General features: G+C 32.6%; 1 protein-coding gene and 2 long non-coding RNA genes across 7 annotated transcripts in view; 2 read left to right on the top strand and 1 right to left on the bottom strand.

The window, feature by feature from the left end:
• Positions 1-16,727, bottom strand: part of LOC123269825 (Down syndrome cell adhesion molecule-like protein Dscam2) — a 250,187-nt gene that overhangs the window by 223,096 nt on the left and 10,364 nt on the right. The window lies entirely within an intron of this gene.
• LOC123269831 lies at positions 30-582 on the top strand. Its single transcript, XR_006510472.1, has 3 exons — positions 30-118; positions 218-341; positions 425-582. It is a non-coding gene; the product is annotated as an uncharacterized LOC123269831 (long non-coding RNA).
• LOC123269834 lies at positions 1,764-2,204 on the top strand. Its single transcript, XR_006510475.1, has 3 exons — positions 1,764-1,794; positions 1,888-2,066; positions 2,133-2,204. It is a non-coding gene; the product is annotated as an uncharacterized LOC123269834 (long non-coding RNA).

The following is a 16,727-nucleotide window of genomic DNA, read 5'->3' as shown; positions in this document are numbered from 1 at the left end:
CATTTACAGATTTTATTGTTCCTGATGTTGTGGACGAGGTTCCTTCTTTTGATTTAAAGTCTCAGGTTGACAATGTAAATATAAAACTTGTAGTTGCCATAGACGACGTTTTAATTAGGTGAGTACGGAAATTGAAAGATTAATTTATCAATCATCAGTTTTAAAGTTATAAAACTTGAGCTAATAATGGATTTCTGTTTCCATCTATGAATTAAAGTGGAAGATTTACAAAAGAAAGTGTAATCGGTACTCTAATACACATCAATGCGGCTGATTTCTTGTTCTCGAAGTTCACTCATCCAAGGATTAGTTTATCTATTCATGGTATAATTTTACCTTATGTAAGTTATCACAGACTAAATTTGGAAATTAAATAAATTGTAACTGAAAGGTAACTATCAATTAATGATTCATTGATGTTTAGACAAAACGCAGTTCTATTTATGGCATAAGATATAAAGATATTTCGAAAAATAGTCGCTTGGAGAACATAAGGACTTCTCAAATCAAAGAAAGTAGTGACTTTTTTATAAGCAAGCGCCATTACTTTCCAATGTATACCTATCACTTTGGAATAGTGATAACAAAGTAAACACAATAATTATATTTATTTATTATTTTTTTTAACTTCAGTTTGTAATCAGAAAATTTTTATTTCAAATAGACTTTGACATCACTAAGTAATAATAAAATTAATTTTAGCTTGCCAATTTGCAATGATGGGGCAAAAAATTGTGACATATATGGTATGTTATTTGTTGAATTTAAATAAAATGACACGTTAATGTTACCCGAGTCGAAATTTAAGTCGTAGATTTAACGTATTGAACGTTCAAACCGTAAATTTGACGTATTGAACGTTAAAAACGTCAGTTGAACGTAACAAACGTTCAAATCGTAAATTTAACGTTTCGAACGTTTAAAACGTCAGTTTAACGTATTGGACGTAAAAAATATAGATTCAACATTTTTAAAAAAGAGTAAATTCAAAGATACTCCAAGTACCACTGGTTCTTAATTAAACACTAGCTTGTCTTCTTAAACAGCCATATACCTTCGAAAAAAAACATTTTGGAAATCATTCCATAAGTAAAAAATTCGGACTGAGTATTTTTATCGAACGGATGGTAAAATTTCAACCAAAAAAATGAAATGTTCCCTAACAGAATTGAAAAAACATTTTTTATCGTACTTCTGTTTAAAATCATAGTTATCTGAATAGTTTTGATATTACTTATTTTCACTCCTTATTGGTTTGAATTACGCTCACAATATGTTTAATACGTTCAACTAATGTTTTTAACGTTCAATACGTTCAAATAACGATTTTAACGTCCAATACGTTGAACTTACGTTTTCAACGTCTAATACGTTAAACTTACGATTCGAACATTCAATACGTTGAATCTATGATTTAAATTTTAACTCGGGTACATATGTAAAAAAATAAATGTTAATTTTCTTCTTCAGTTTCTGGGTATCGATCTTACGAATGTCCACACTATATGAATCATCATAGCAAAGCAACGATTGTACGTAGTCCAGATTTCTACGGTAATTACGCAGCAATTGCACAAAATATAAAAACAAGGTCAGTGAAAAAGAACATTTAAAAAATGGAAGAAAATACATTAGAAAGAAGTGAATATATTATTTAATTTTAATTATTCTATGTTACAGATTTATTCGAAAATTTGTTCGTCGTTATGATAAAGCAGATGAAGATATAAATTTAAACAATCCCTTGAAGGGATGGTCTAGAACCGATGTAGAAAATTTATCTTCGTATTTTCAGTAAGTTGAGTTTGAATTATCTTGGAAGTTATTTTCAATTCGGTTGTTATTAATTAAAATAAATTCGATTTGTAATTGTAAAATTTGTTAAAGATCTACTGAGGCAAAATGTTGGCAACGAATAATTCCTACTACACCCAGGCCAAAAATAAGGATGACAACTAGAAGACCAGAAAGTAGATATGATCTTCGACCTCGCCCCGCAACGATAACAACAACAACGACAGAGAGGATAAGTGAAGCTAAAATTAGACGGCCGACTGAAATTGGAGGTAAGATAGATGTGCTAAATTATACTAAAGAAGATAGTCCTGTCAAATTTGAAAATAGAGCGCTAGATATCCGAAGAGAAGAAGGACTCGAGCAAAGCAAACATTCTGTAAAAAATGAATCCTCTAAAGCTGGAAGTGGGAAATACGGAAATGTAACCGTTGATAGACCAAGTATTAGAGAGGACATAAAGAAAGATATCAAAGTTTCACCGGAGAGTTTAGAACGGCAACCAACAGTACAACCAGTAAGAATTATAAATAATGTGATGAAAGAAGATGAATTATTTCATAAAGCTGAAAGGAGGAAATATGGAAATGTAACGGTTGATAGACCAAGTGTTAGAGAAGATATAAAAAAAGAAGTTAAAGTTTCACCGGCGAGTTTAGAACGGCCAACAACAGTGGAACCAGAAGAAATTAGAAGTAATATGATTAGAGAAGATGAATTATCATATAAAACTGGAAGTAGGAAATATGGAAACGTAACGGTTGATAGACCAAGTGTTGAAGATGATATAAAAAAAGAAAAAGTTTCCCCGGAAACTTTGAAACGGCCAAGAACAGCACAACCAGAAAAAATTAGAAATAATATGAGCGAAAATGAATCATCACATAAAACTAGAGGTAGGAAATATGGAAATGTAACGGTTGATAGATCAAGTGTTAGAGAAAATATAAAGAAAGAAGTTAAAGTTTCACCGGAGAATTTAAAACCGCCAATAACAGTAGAACCAGAAAAAACTAAAAGTACTATGATGAGAGAAAATAAATTACATAATGCATTGATTAAAACAAAAAAATCAGTAACTCAACCAAATACGAAATTGCAGATGGATCGATTAACTGGTTCAAAATCGAACACAAGTAAAGTTTCAGTTGAAACGGTAACGACTACATCAAAACCGTTAAATGTATCTCGGCATGAGCAAATACAATCAATGAAGCCAGATGCATTAAAAAATAGAACAGAAACGAGAAATGCGATAAGTGGTTCGAAAATAGAACTATCTCATTCGTCAATTAATAATATTACTGCAACTACTCCGAAATCAACGATAGAACAAACTATTAAAAGAACGATATCGACAAAACCGGAAAAATCAGAGAATAGAATAACTGGAGAAAAAAAAAAGTCTATTCCAACAAGTAGTCAAAATGACAAATCGAAAAGTTTAGTACCTTTAGTAACAACGGAAACAGCAAAAAAATTAAATTCAACAAGTTCAACGATAGTTAAACCAGAAAATATAACATTGAAAACAGATAAGCCAATGGGTGCAAAATTTCAAAAAAATGAGACTTCAGATAGAACGATCACAGTAACACCAAAACAAGTGAATATACCTAGTTCTGAATTAATATTAACAGCCAGCCCACATTCAATAAACGGAACAAAATATCTGCGTTTCAATCGATCGATTATCAAAGTATATTCAAGAATACCAAATCTAGATTTTGTGGATTTCTTTGATGAAGGATCGTTACCGAAAAAAGTGGAAGCGGAAAATAAAGCAATAGAAAAGAATACGCAGCCTACTCCAACATTTAATCAGGGTAATGAAGCAACAAATTCTGTAAATTCGAAAACATTAAAAAAGAAAGAAAAGTCAATTTCGAATACAACGACGGCTAAACTAGTAAGAGAATCAAGTTATAAAAAAGTAACAACACCTAAGATCGATGCATTAAAAAACATAACGGATACATACAATAACCGAAATGGTTCAGAAATTAAACCTCCTTATCAAATAACTGATAAAGACAATTTGACTACTCTAAAATCGAATAAAAAAGCGAGTAAAAACGAAGAAGAAGGTAAGAAGTCTTCTTCAATCGATAATGCAAGAAGTGTCATAACTTCACCCACACCAAAGTCGACGGTAAAATCAAGTTTGAGTAGCGTAACGACACTTGACAAAAAAAATATGACAGTAAAAGAAAATAAAACCAAACAGTTAAATTTTTTCAGTCCTGAAAAAACGCAAACAGAAAAGCCTAATGGATTAGAATATGAGATAGACATAAAAAATGCAATTAATGATTATACGGAGGCACCTTCACTACAGCCAATCATTACAGTTAATACAACCATACCGAAAACGACAGTAGAACATAAAATCAAAGAAAAACCATTGGACAAAAACATCCCATCTCCACTAAACTCTTTTAATATTGATAAATCGATGCCAACAAATATAAATTCGAAATCATCAAATCAAGAAAAAATCCCTAAAGTTAATAAAAACGGAACAGGAAAAAGTAAAAAGATAGTAAATCTTACGAAAACAGAAGATCAAAAAAACTTATTGAAAAACGGTACTCCTGATCAATCAAACGATTTAGTGACTTCTACAGAACCATTGCCGACAAAAGTCACTACTGAAAGATTAAATGATTCAAATAACGTTACACCAAATAATCAATCCTTAAATAAGAATGTCTCTTCTCCACCGAACTCTGTTAAGAATAAAAAATCAATGTCACCAAATGTGAATACACCATCATTAAATCAAGAAAACAACCTTACTGTTGGTAAAAACATAACAGTAACAAGTAGAAAGAAAATAAATGTTACAAATCCGGGAGATCCACAGAACTTATCCACACTGAGTACTCCTGATCAATCAAACGATTTAGCAACTTCCACACAACCACTGCCGACAAAAGTCGCTACTGAAAGATTAAATGATTCAAATAACGTTACATCAAATAATCAATCCTTAAATAAAAATGTCTCTTCTCCACCGAACTCTGTTAAGAATAAAAAATCAATGCCGCCAAATGTGAATTCACCATCATTGAATCAAAAAAACAACCTTACTGTGGGTAAAAACATAACAGTAACAAGTAGAAAGAAAATAAATGTAACAAATCCGGAAGATCCACAGTACTTATCCACACTAAGTACTCCTGATCAATCAAACGATTTAGCAACTTCTACACAACCACTGCCGACAAAAGTCGCTACTGAAAAATTAAATGATTCAAATAACGTTACATCAAATAATCAATCCTTAAATAAAAATGTCTCTTCTCCACCGAAATCTGTTAAGAATGAAAAATCAATGCCACCAAATGTGAATTCACCATCATTAAATCAAATAAACAACCTTACTGTTGGTAAAAACATAACAGTAACAAGTAGAAAGAAAATAAATGTTACAAATCCGGAAGATCCACAGTACTTATCCACACTCAGTACTCCTGATCAATCAAACGGTTTAGCAACTTCTACACAACCACTGCCGACAAAAGTCGCTACTGAAAGATTAAATGATTCAAATAACGTTACATCAAATAATCAATCCTTAAATAAAAATGTCTCTTCTCCACCGAACTCTGTTAAGAATAAAAAATCAATGCCGCCAAATGTGAATTCACCATCATTGAATCAAAAAAACAACCTTACTGTTGGTAAAAACATAACAGTAACAAGTGGAAAGAAAATAAATGTTACAAATCCGGAAGATCCACAGAACTTATCCACACTCAGTACTCCTGATCAATCAAACGGTTTAGCAACTTCTACACAACCACTGCCGACAAAAGTCGCTACTGAAAGATTCAATGATTCAAATAACGTTACATCAAATAATCAATCCTTAAATAAAAATGTCTCTTCTCCACCGAACTCTGTTAAGAATAAAAAATCAATGCCGCCAAATGTGAATTCACCATCATTGAATCAAAAAAACAACCTTATTGTTGGTAAAAACATAAAAGTAACAAGTAGAAAGAAAATAAATGTTACAAATCCGGAAGATCCACAGAACTTATCCACACTCAGTACTCCTGATCAATCAAACGATTTAGCAACTTCTACACAACCACTGCCGACAAAAGTCGCTACTGAAAGATTAAATGATTCAAATAACGTTACATCAAATAATCAATCCTTAAATAAAAATGTCTCTTCTCCACCGAAATCTGTTAAGAATAAAAAATCAATGCCACCAAATGTGAATTCACCATCATTAAATCAAGAAAACAACCTTACTGTTGGTAAAAACATAACAGTAACAAGTAGAAAGAAAATAAATGTTACAAATCCGGAAGATCCACAGAACTTATCCACACTCAGTACTCCTGATCAATCAAACGGTTTAGCAACTTTTACACAACCACTGCCGACAAAAGTCGCTACTGAAAGATTAAATGATTCAAATAACGTTACATCAAATAATCAATCCTTAAATAAAAATGTCTCTTCTCCACCGAAATCTGTTAAGAATAAAAAATCAATGCCACCAAATGTGAATTCACCATCATTAAATCAAGAAAACAATCTTACTATCGGTAAAAACATAACAGTATCAAGTAGAAAGAAAATAAATGTTACAAATCCGGAAGATCCACAGAACTTATCCACACTCAGTACTCCTGATCAATCAAACGATTTAGCAACTTTTACACAACCACTGCCGACAAAAGTCGCTACTGAAAGATTAAATGATTCAAATAACGTTACATCAAATAATCAATCCTTAAATAAAAATGTCTCTTCTCCACCGAAATCTGTTAAGAATAAAAAATCAATGCCACCAAATGTGAATTCACCATCATTAAATCAAGACAACAACCGTACTGTTGGTAAAAACATAACAGTAACAAGTGGAAAGAAAATAAATGTTACAAATCCGGAAAATCCACAGAACTTATCCACACTCAGTACTCCTGATCAATCAAACGATTTAGCAACTTCTGCAGAACCATTGCCAAGTAAAGTCGCTACTGAAAGATTAAATGATTCAAATAACGTTACATCAAATAACCAATCCTTAAATAAAAATGTCTCTTCTCCACCGAAATCTGTTAAGAATAAAAAATCAATGCCACCAAATGTGAATTCACCATCATTGAATCAAGAAAGCTACCTTACCGTTGGTAAAAACATAACAGTAACAAGTGAAAAGAAATCAAATGTTACAAATCCAGAAGATCCACAGAACTTATCCACACTCAGTACTCCTGATCAATCAAACGATTTAGCAAGTTCTACAGAACCATTGCCGACAAAAGTTACTACTGAAAGATTAAATGATTCAAATAACGTTACATCGAACAATCAATCCTTAATCAAAAATGTTTCTTCTCCACTGAACTCTGTTAAGATTAAAAAATCGATGCCATCTTATGTAAATTTGCCATCATCGAGTCAAGAAAAAAACGCAATTGTTAGTAAAAACATAACAGTAACGATTGGAAAGGAAGTAAATGTTACAAATACAGAAGATCTGAAGAACTTATTGAAAAACAGTACTCCCGATCGATCAAACTATTTAGCACCTTCTACACGACTATTGCCGAGAGATAAAACCATCGGGAGAGTAAATGTTTTTGATAACGTTAAATCAAAAAATCAATCCTTGAATACGGATATCCCATTCCTACGACACTCTAATAGCATTGAAAATCAATTGCCACAGAAAATAAATTCACCTACATTAAATCACGTCAACATCCTTGCTGCTAATGAAAATATAACAGTGAGGAATGGAAGAAAAGTAAATGTTGCAAATACAGAAGATCCAAAAAACTTATTGAAAAACGGTACTTCTGATCAAACTAACAATTTAGCAACTTCTACTCTACTATTGCCGAAGAATCAAACCACTAATAGAGTGACTTACTCTGATAACGTTACTTCAAACAATAAATCCCTGAATACGGATATTCCATATCTGGTACACTCGAATGGCATTGAAAAATCGAAACCACAAAATATGAATTCACATACATCGAATCACGAAAACATTTCTACTGTTAATAAAAACGGAACAGTGATGAGTGAGAAGAAAGTAAATGTTACGAATGCAGAAAATCCAAAAAACTTATTGAATAACGGTTCTCCTGATCAGTCAAATGATTTAGCGACTTTTGCATCACCAGTGCCGAAAGATAAAACCATTGGGAGAGTCAATAATTTTAATAACGTTACATTAAACAATCAATCCTTAAAGACGGATATTTCATCTCCGCTACAATCAAATAATATTGAAAAATCGATGCCACTGAATGTAAATTCACGATCATCGAATCAAGAAAACAAACCTTCTGTTGGTAAAAACATAACAGTAATGAGTGGGAAGAAAGTGAATGCTACAAGTACAGAAAATCTAGAGATCTTATTGAAAAACAGTACTCCCAATCAGTCAAACGATTTAGCATTTTCTACACCACCGTTGCCAAAAGATGAAACCATTGAAAGAGTAAATGCTTGTGATAACGTTACATTAAATAATCAATGTTCAAACAAAAATATTTCTTTTCCAATGAACTCTGTTAAGATTGATAAATCGATGCCACCAAATATAAATTTACCATCATCGATTCCAAAAAACCCGACTGCTAAGGAAAATGTAATAGTGACGAATGGAGAAAAAGTAAATGTTGCAATTACTGACGATCTAAAGAACACATTGAAAAACGGTACTCCTGATCAGCCAATCGATAGAGCTACCTCTACACCACCATTGCCAAAAGATAAAAACATTGGGAAAGTAGATGATTCTCATAACGTTACATCAAATAATCAATCATTAAATACGGATATTCTATTTCCGCTACACTCAAATAATCTTGAAAAATCAATGCCACTGAATGTAAGTTCACCATTATCGATTCAAGAAAACAACACTTTTGTTAGTAAAAACATAACAGTAACGAGTAAGCAGAATATAAACGCTATAAATACAGATCCAAAGACCTTATTGAAAAACGGTACTCTTCAGCAATCAAACGATTTAGCAACTTCTAGACCACCACTGCCGATAAATGAAACTACTCGGAGGATAAATAATTCTGATAGTGTTGCATCAAACAATCAATCCGTTAATACGGATAGCCCAGCGCCGTTACACTTTAATGAAATCAAAAAATCTATGCTACTGAATGTAAATCTACCATCATCGAATGAAGAAGACAAAACTTATGTTAGTAAAAACATAGCAGTAACGAGTGGACAGAAAGTAAATATTACAGATGCAGAAGTTAAAAAGAAATTATTGAAAAACGGTACTGATGATCAGTCAACCGATACAGCGACTTCTACACCACCATTGCCAAAAGATGAAACCATTGAAAGAATAAATGATTCTGATAACGTTACATCAAACAAGCAATTCTTGATTGAAAATATTTCTTTTCCACTGAACTCTGTAAAGATTGATAAATCGATACCACCAAATGTAAATTTACCATCATCGTATCAAGAAAACAATTCGAATGCTAATGAAAATGTAACAGTGGCGAGTGAAGAAAAAGTAAATGTTGCAAATACTGAAGATCCAAAGAACTTGGAAAACAATACTCCTAATCAGTCAATCGATATAACGACCTCCACACCCTTATTGCCAAAAGATGGAACTTTTGAAAGAGTAAATGATTCTGATAACGTTACTTCAAACAATCAATCCTCGAATCCGGAGATTTTTCCTCTGCACTTTAATGGAAGTGAAAAATCGATGACACCAAATATAAATTCACATACATCAAATCAAGAAAATATCTCTACTGCTGATAGGAACGGTACAGGAAAAAGTAAAAAAATAGTAAATGTTACAGATACAGAAGATCCAAGGAACTTATTGAATAATGGTTCTTTTGATCAGTCAAATGATTTAGCGACTTTTGCATCGCCATTGCCGAAAGATGAAACCACTAGAAGAGTAAAAGATTCTGATAACGTTAGATCAAACAATCAATCCTTAAATACGGAAATGTCATCTCCACTACACTCAAATAATATTGAAAAATCGATGCCACTGAATGTAAATTCACGATCATGGGATCAAGAAAACAATCCTTCTGTTGGTAGAAACATAACAGTAACGAATGGGAAGAAAGTAAACGCTACAAGTACAGAAGATCCAAATAACTCATTGAAAAACGGTACTCTTGATCAATCAAATGATTTAGCAACTTCTACACCACCGTTACCAAAAGATGGAACCATTGAAAGAGTAAATGATTCTGATAACGTTACATCAAACTATCAACGCTTGAATGAAAATATTTCTTTTCCACTTAACTCTGTTAAGATTAATGAATCGATGCCACCAAATGTAAATTTACCATCATCAAATCAAGAAAACAACCCGACTGCTAATGAAAATGTAACAGTGGCAAGTAGAGAAAAAGTTAATGTTGCAAATACTGAAGATCCAAAGAACTTATTGAAAAACGATGCTCCTCGTCAGTCAATCGATAAACCGACCTCTACACCCTCATTGCCAAAAGATGGAACTTTTGGAAGAGTAAATGATTCTAATAACGTTACTTCAAACAATCAATCCATGAATCCGGACTTTTCACCTCTACACTTTAGTGGAAGTGAAAAATCGATGACACCAAATGTAAATTTACCACCATTGAATCAAGAAAACATCTCTACTGTTGATAAAAACGATACAGGAAAACGTAAAAAGATAGTAAATGTTACAGATGCAGAAGATCCAAAGAACTTATTGAATAATGGTTCTCTTGATCAGTCAAACAATTTAGCGACTTTTGCATTACCATTGCCGAAAGATGAAACCACTAGAAGAGTAAACGATTCTGATAACGTTAGATTAAACAATCAACCCTTAAATACGGATATGTCATCTCCGCTATACTCATATAATATTAAAAAATCGATGCCACTAAATGTAAATTCACGATCATCGAATCAAGAAAACAATCCTTCTGTTGGTAGAAACATAACAGTAACGAGTGGGAAGAAAGTAAATGCTACAAATACAGAAGATCCAAAGAACTTATCCATACTCAGTACTTCTGATCAGCCAAACCATTCAGCGATTTCTACTCCACCACTGCCGACAAAAGACACTAGTGGAAGATTAAATGATTCTGATAACGTTACATCAAACAATCAATCCTCGAATAAAAACATCTCTTCTCCATCGAACTTCGTTAAGATTATTAAATCGATGCCACCAAATGTAAATTTACCATTTTCAAATCAGGAAAACAACCCGACGGCTAATGAAAATGTACCAATGATGAGTGAACAAAAAATAAATGTTGCAAATAGTGAAGATCCAGAAAAGTTCTTTAAAAACGATACTTCTGATCAGCCAATCGGTATAACGATATTTACACCCTCATTGCCAAAAGATGGAACTTTTGGAAGAGTAAATAATTCTGATAACATTACTTCAAACAATCAATCCTTGAATCCGAACTTTTCACCTCTACACTTTAGTGGAAGTGAAAAATCGATGACACCAAATGTAAATTTACGACCATTGAATCAAGAAAACATATCTACTGTTGATAAAAACGATACAGGAAAAAGTAAAAAGATAGTAAATGTTACAGATGCAGAAGATCCAAAGAACTTATTGAATAATGGTTCTCTTGATCAGTCAAACGATTTAGCGACTTTTGCATTACCATTGCCGAAAGATGAAACCACTAGGAGAGTAAACGATTCTGATAACGTTAGATTAAACAATCAACCCTTAAATACGGATATGTCATCTCCGCTATACTCATATAATATTGAAAAATCGATGCCACTAAATGTAAATTCACGATCATCGAATCAAGAAAACAATCTTTCTGTTGGTAGAAACATAACAGTAACGAGTGGGAAGAAAGTGAATGCTACAAATACAGAAGATCTAAAGAACTTATCCATACTCAGTACTTCTGATCAGACAAACCATTCAGCGATTTCTACTCCACCACTGCCGACAAAAGACACTAATGAAAGATTAAATGATTCTGATAACGTTACATCAAACAATCAATCTTTGAATAAAAACATCTCGTCTCCATCGAACTTCGTTAAGATTATTAAATCGATGCCATCAAATGTAAATTTACCATTTTCAAATCAGGAAAACAACCCGACGGCTAATGAAAATGGACCAATGATGAGTGAACAAAAAATAAATGTTGCAAATAGTGAAGATCCGGAGAAGTTCTTGAAAAACGATACTCCTGATCAGCCAATCGGTATAACGATCTCTACACCCTCAATGCCAACAAATGGAACTTTTGAAAGAGTAAATGATTCTGATAACGTAATTTCAAACAATCAATCCTTAAATCCGAATATTTCACCTCTGCTACACTCTAATGGAAGTGAAAACTCGATGCCACCAAATGTAAATTTACCACCATCGAATCAAGAAAACATTCCTACTGTTAATGAAAACGGAACAGGAAAAAGTAAAAAGATAATAAATGTTACAAATACCGAAAATTCAATGAACTTATTGAAAAACGGTACTCATGATCAGCCAAACGATGTAGCGACTTCTACACCACTATTGCTGAAAGATGAAACCATTGAGAGAATAAATGATTCCGATAACGTTACATCAAACAATCAATCCTCGAATGTAAGTTTACCATCATGGAATCAAGGAAACAATCCTTCTGTTGGTAAAAACATAACAGCAACGAGTGGGAAAAAAGTGAATGCTACAAATACAGGAGGTCCAAACAACTTATCCACACTCAGTTCTTCTGATCAGCCAAACCATTTAGCGATTTCTACTCCACCACTGCCGACAAAAGACACTAATGCAAGATTGAATGATTCTGATAACGTTACATCAAACAATCAGTCCTTGAATGAAAACATCTCTTCTCCATTGAACTTTGTTCAGATTGATAAATCGATGCCACCAAATGTAAATTTACAATCATCAAATCAGAAAAACAACCCAACTGCTAATGAAAACGTACCAGTGACGAGTGGAAAAAACGTAAATGTTGCAAATACAGAAGATCCAAATAACTTTTTAAAAAACGGTACTCCTCATCAAACTAACGAATTAGCAACTTCTACACCACTATTGCCGAAAGATGTAACCCCTGGAAGTTTGAAAGACTCTGATAACGTTACATCAAACAATCAATTCTTAAATAAAAATATCTTTTCGCCACTGAACTCTGTTAAGATTAATAAATCGATGTTACCAATTGTAAATTTACCATCATTGAGTCAGGGAAACAATCCGACTGCTCAGAAAAATGTAACAGTGACAAGTAGAAAAGAAGTAAATGATGCGATGACAGAAGATTCAAAGAACTTCTTGAAAAACGACACTACTGATCAGTCAAACGATATAGCGACTTCTACACCACCATTGCCAAAAGATGGAACCATTGGAAGAGTAAATGATTCTGATAACGTTACATCAAACCATCAATCCTTGAATACGGATATCCCATCTCTACTACACTCTAATGAAATTGAAAAATCAATGCCACAAAAAGGAAATTCAACTACATCGAATCAAGTAACCATCCTTACTATTAGTGAAAACGTACCAGTGACGAGTGGAAAAAAAGTAAACGTTGCAAATACAGAAGATCCAAAGAACTTATTGAAAAACGGTAATCCTGATCAGCCAAATGATGTAGCGACTTCAACACCACTTGTGCCAAAGGATGGAGCTATTGGAAGAGTAAATGATTCTAATAACGTTACTTTAAACAATAAATCCTTGCATCAGAATACTTCACCTTTGCTACACTCTGATCATATTGATATATCGATGCCACTGAATGTAAGTTTACCATCATCGAATCAAGAAAACAACACTTCTGTTAGTAGAAACATAACAGTAACGAGTGGGCAGAAAGTAAATGCTATAAATACAGAAGATCCAAAGAACTTATCTACATTCAATACTGATCAGCCAAATCATTCAGTGACTTCTACTTCACCACTGCCGACAAAAAACACTACTGAAAGATTGAATAATTCTGATAACGATACATCTAACAATCAACCCTTCAATAAAAATGTATTTTCTTCACTGAATTCTGTTAAAATTAATAAATCGATGCCATCAAATGTAAATTCAACATTATTAAGTCAAGAAAACAATTCGACTGCTCATAAAAATATAACAGAGACGAGTGGAAAAAAAGTCATTGTTGCAAATACTGAAGATCCAATGAACTTATTGAAAACCGGTACTCTTGATCAGCCAAACAATGTAGCAGCTTCTACACCACCATTGCAAAAAGATAAAACCATTGGGAGAGTAAATGATTCTGATAACTGTACATCAAACAATCAATTCTTGAATATGAATATCCCATCTCTACTACACTCTAATGAAATTGAAAAATCAATGCCACAAAAACTAAATTCACCTACATCAAATCAAGTAAACATCCTTACTACTAATGAAAACGTACCAGTGACAAGTGGAAAAAAAGTAAATGTTGCAAATACAGAAGATCCAAAGAACTTATTAAAAAACGGTAATCCTGATCAGCCAAACGATTTAGCAACTTATACACCACAATTACCGAAAGATGAAACCACTGGAAGAGTGAATGGCTCTGATAACGTTACTTTAAGCAATCAATCCTTAAATAAAAATATTTCTCCTCCACCGAACTCTGTTAGGATTGATAAATCGATGCTGTCAAATGTAAATTTACCATTATTGAATCACAAAAACAACCTGACTGCTAATGAAAATGTACTAGTGACGAGTGGAGAAAAAGTAAATGTTGCAAATACAGAAGATCCAAAGAACCTATTGAAAAACGGTACTCCTGATCAGCCAAACGATATAGCCACTTTCACAACACTATTGTCAAAAGATGAAACCATTAGGAGAGTAAATGACTCTGATAACGTTACATCAAACAATCAATCATTGAATAAAGACATTTTATTTCCGGTACAGTCGAATGAAATTGAAAAATCTAAACCACAAAATATAAATTCACATACATCGAATCAAGAAAACATTTCTACTGTTAATAAAATTGGAACAGCAAAGAGTAAAAAGAAAGTAAATGTTACAAATGCAGAAGATCCAAAAAAATTATCGGAAACTGGTTTTTCTGATCTGCCAAAAGATTTAGCAACTCTTACACCAACTTTGCTGAAAAATGAAACATCTGAAAGAATGAATGATTTTGATATAGTTGCATCAAACAATCAATCTTTAAATACAGACAACCTGTCTCTACTGAACTCTCTTAAGATTCAAAAATCTATGCCACATAATATAAATTCACCAACATTGAATCAAGATAACATTTCTGTTGTTAATAAAAACGAAACAATAATGAGTGAAAAGAAAATCAATGTTACAAATGCAGAAGATCTAAAGAACTTATTGAAAAACGGTACTTTTGATCAGTTATACGATTCTTCTAGTGATCCCGAAGGTCTATGGAAGCTTTATAACATTTCACTATTGGGAGATCCCCGTGAATTGCCATTAAACATCTTTGGATTTGGTTTTCCCTTTCAAAACTCTACCGAAATATTGACATCAACACCTGTCAAGAACTCTTCGAACGTGTCCAATGCTTCGATCATTATTGAAGAGAAAATTGCAGACGCAGATAATACTTCTTCGTCAGATTTTCTGAATCAAGTCATCCACAAGAACTCTCCTCTTTTTAATGCAAGTCAAGTCTCATCGATACCTTTTGTCCATTTACCTAAAAACGAGAATTCAACGAATCAAGTGGTTAGCGGTTATTTATCTCCGGCTTCGATCATTGATATATTTTCTGATTTGAGCCTAAAATCGACTTCAACTGAGTCTACTGACCAACCTGATCATCCAATAGTTCCAATTGCTGGAACAACAAATTCTAAAGAATTTTCTTCATCATCAGCCAAACCCACCACTGAATCCAAGAACTCGGATTCAACTGAAAAGACTTCAGACACTACTATGTTAATTTTCTACGCATCTTTATCTCTACCTGTTTTATTAGCTGTTGCTTGCACATTCTATATAATTTTTTTAATTCTTAGACGTAGATGTAGACGTAGATCTCATTTTGAATAAAATTTATAAATATCAATGTATGTAATATAAACTATGCGACCTTGCATGAATTTAAACAAAGTGATTTTACTTGTTTAATGCCTATGAGGTATGATTCGAAATGATTTACATGTTTTGGAGGGATTAAATAATTAACAAATAATTTATTTTCAATCATATCGAATCATTTTCTTTAATTAAGGATGCAATAACCTATGATTAAGTTTTTCTTGTCATTTTCATACTCAAATAATTTTTAATATCATCTAGACAATTTTCCATGCATCAAACTATTAATTATCTAGAAATATGTTACCTTTGTATTACTTTTTAATAAAATATTAATCTCATTATTCTTATTCTACTTTTTTTCCTTATTTACGAGCTCACTGACCACGTAATTTAATGCAATTGTGTGTTTCTCCAGGATATTCGTTCGACATATGCAACTTTATTGGGATCACAATAAATGCCAATGTCCGATAAAAAAAAAAAAAAACGGAAATGAAACGGACCGAGAGTGAATGGCCAAGCCAAAAGAAAAAAAGAGAATAAGGTAGTTAGTATCGAGGTCATAGATGCAAAAGATGCTAAATAGAATGTACAAAAATCTAAATACAATAAAATTGATGTCCATCCGGGTTTCAAATTCCAATTTGATACAGAAATTTAACAATTGACAAACGTTTCTCCGAGTTTGGTATCGATTTTTTTTCTGAGAAAAGCATAAATTGTCTGTTAAAAAAAAAGGTCAACACAAATTTTATATTGATGCTCTCAATCAATAAGTATAAAACAACTTTACGTACAAGCAATGGCATAGAATAAATTAACCTAAATGTTTCAAATTTATTTTATTCACTAGAAATTTCACTAGAAATTTTATAGC

Source organism: Cotesia glomerata, linkage group LG7 (genome assembly GCF_020080835.1).
Source record: "Cotesia glomerata isolate CgM1 linkage group LG7, MPM_Cglom_v2.3, whole genome shotgun sequence".
NCBI lineage: Eukaryota > Metazoa > Arthropoda > Insecta > Hymenoptera > Braconidae > Cotesia > Cotesia glomerata.
The sequence above is the reverse complement of the archived record's forward strand: the minus strand, read 5'-3'. Positions and strand labels throughout refer to the sequence as shown.